The sequence below is a fragment of the Otolemur garnettii genome, unplaced genomic scaffold (assembly GCF_000181295.1).
Source record: "Otolemur garnettii isolate 467f Iridium unplaced genomic scaffold, OtoGar3 scaffold00029, whole genome shotgun sequence".
Lineage (NCBI taxonomy): Eukaryota > Metazoa > Chordata > Mammalia > Primates > Galagidae > Otolemur > Otolemur garnettii.
In genome coordinates this window covers 16,471,835-16,474,320 of record NW_003852424.1, presented here as the reverse complement: position 1 = coordinate 16,474,320, position 2,486 = coordinate 16,471,835, and positions in this window count along the sequence as shown.

Sequence of the window (2,486 nt, the reverse complement as noted above, 5' to 3'; positions counted from 1 at the left end):
CAGGGGGATAGCTTGAGGCTCTGTCTCAAAATAAATACATAAATAAATAAAATAAAATGAGACTGACCCAAGTGATCTCTAGAAGTTTGAGATCAGTATGTCCATCAAGCTTGTCAATTGCAAGTATCAGGAGCCCAATGCCATGTGACTCTGAATGAAATGCAAATTTATCTACTTGTAGAAGGGGAAGCCTGAGACATCTCTCTTTCTAACTAGGGTTAGGGTAATCTAATTCAACTCACTAATTCTACAGTACAGTAATTTCAACATCCCATATCTGGTACCATTGTTTGAGTATTAGAAATCCCTTTGTTTGTAAGTAGCAGGATCCCCCTCCTAAAGGAATCACAAAGACTGGCTTCCAAAATTAGGTGTTGTATGAACTCCAGGCATAACTGGTTCCAAGGAAAGCTAGTTCTTCCCTTTGAATCTTCCTCCAGACTGGCTGTCTTCTTAGGCAGAACAATAGGCTCAGTCACCAAGGCCAAGGAGATATGGCCAAGTCCATGCCCCCATCCTACAATAAGAAGAGAGAGCTGGTGCCTCCAGCGAGGGGTTCTTCCAGGGAAACCACACTCTGAGAAGGTTGGAAATGTCCTTGGGAAAGGCTTTACAAACATGGTACTACATGAGTTTCACATTGGGGGGAGGGGGGAGGTTTGGAGATGCCAGCTAGATGAGGGGGAAAAGGCATTTCAGGCAGATGGAACAGCTATTGAAAGGCATGGGAACTCCTGCAGTTCAGAATTGCTAGAATGTTAGGTGTTTGGTGAGAGTAGAAGGAAATGAGACATGGGAGATCAACTGGAGACTGAACATGAAGAGCTCAAGATGCCAAGCCGAACATTTTAGGCTCTGTCCTGTGGGCAGCAGAAAGCCATGGAAGGATTTAGAGTGAGAGAGGGCCACAGTCACATTTCCATTTCTTGGCTGTAAATTAGAAAGTAGCAGCTAGGAGGCCAGAGAAGAGACTGCAGAGTCACCAGCCTGAACCAGAGAGTGGCCTGGGGATCAGAGAATTTTTGAAATCAAGTCGACAGGGCAAGTTGACAGGACAGCATGAAGAATGAGGTATGGAAGATAAAGAATCCAGTCCGATAGTGCAGCTGCCCACTCAGACTGGTGGAAGTGGGGGTGAGTCCCCTAGCTCCTTGGCAGAAGGCAGGAGAAACCAGTGCTGCCATTTCTGGGGACCAGAAGAGCCATGGCCTCTTTGTGATTCAAAGTGGCCAATTCCTGGATGCCTTCAGGAATGGAGAGCTCATTCCCTCTGGAGCTACCCATCCTGTGACTCTGATCCAAATAAACCATGGGCTCATATCTACTCCCCTAGAGTCAGGCACAGATCAGTGGCTATGCCCACATCCTACAAGAGGGAGCTGCCTGCACCCTAGGCCAGCCCTCAGACCTTTGGGAAACTGATGCAGACTCCTTAAGTCTTCTCCTGGCTCACCACCCTTAGCCTTTCTGGGATAGGGCCTCCCAGGGGGTGAGACAAGAAGCCCTACAGGAGGATTGACCCTAAATAACATCGATTTGCAGAGAGAGAAAACTGATCCCTCTCTATCTCTTCCCACCTCTCTGGGTGCATCAAGAACAAAGTCTCCGGCTTGGCGTCTGTGGCTCAAGTGGCTAAGGTGCCAGCCACATACACCTAAGGTGGCCGGTTTGAATCCAGCCTGGCCCTCCAAACAATGACAGCTGCAACCAAAAAAAAAAAAAATAGCCGGGTGTTGTGGTCCCAGCTACTTAGGAGGCTGAGGCAGGAGACTCACTTGAGCCCAGGAGTTGGAGGTTTCTGTGAGCTGTGATGTCAGATCACTCTACCCAGGGGGACAACTTGAGGTTCTGTCTCAAAAAAAAAAAGAACAAAGTCTCCACAGGATGCTAGAGAGTCACCAACACTCAACACAGACTCATGTCCCTGTTGAGCAAATAGAAGTCAGCCCTTGGCCTAGGCTTGTGGCTGGTAGCAGCCTCTGGTGAGAATTGAATGATGTTGTTGGGTTTCCACTGCAGGTATTTTGACTTGACAGTTCTATTTCAGCTAAGTGATAGTGCTTTGCCATTTACAATGTGTCCCTGGTGACCCTGACAGAACGATGATGGCTGCAAGGCCCTCAGCCCTTGAGAAGGAGGCACACTCTGGACTACCATACAACCAGATCCAATAATGTGCTGGGAATGTATAATAATAATAAGGATAATAATAATATAGTTTCCTGGTCTTTGCTGCATAATAGTCCATAACATGAGTGTTCTGTAATTCTCTCATAACTAGACCTTCATTCCCAGAAAACTCACATGATCCCTCAGAGTCACAGACACTTAGTCTTTTGGAGTAACAGAAGATTAGTTATGGGCACTGGTCATTGGGGCATCTGGATTCACTGACCTCCTAAGAGGAGCTTCATCTGTGTCCTAGAGGACTAATCTGTGAGCAATTATAAGGCGCTGTCATTGGTTGATGGTCATAGCGGGGGGGG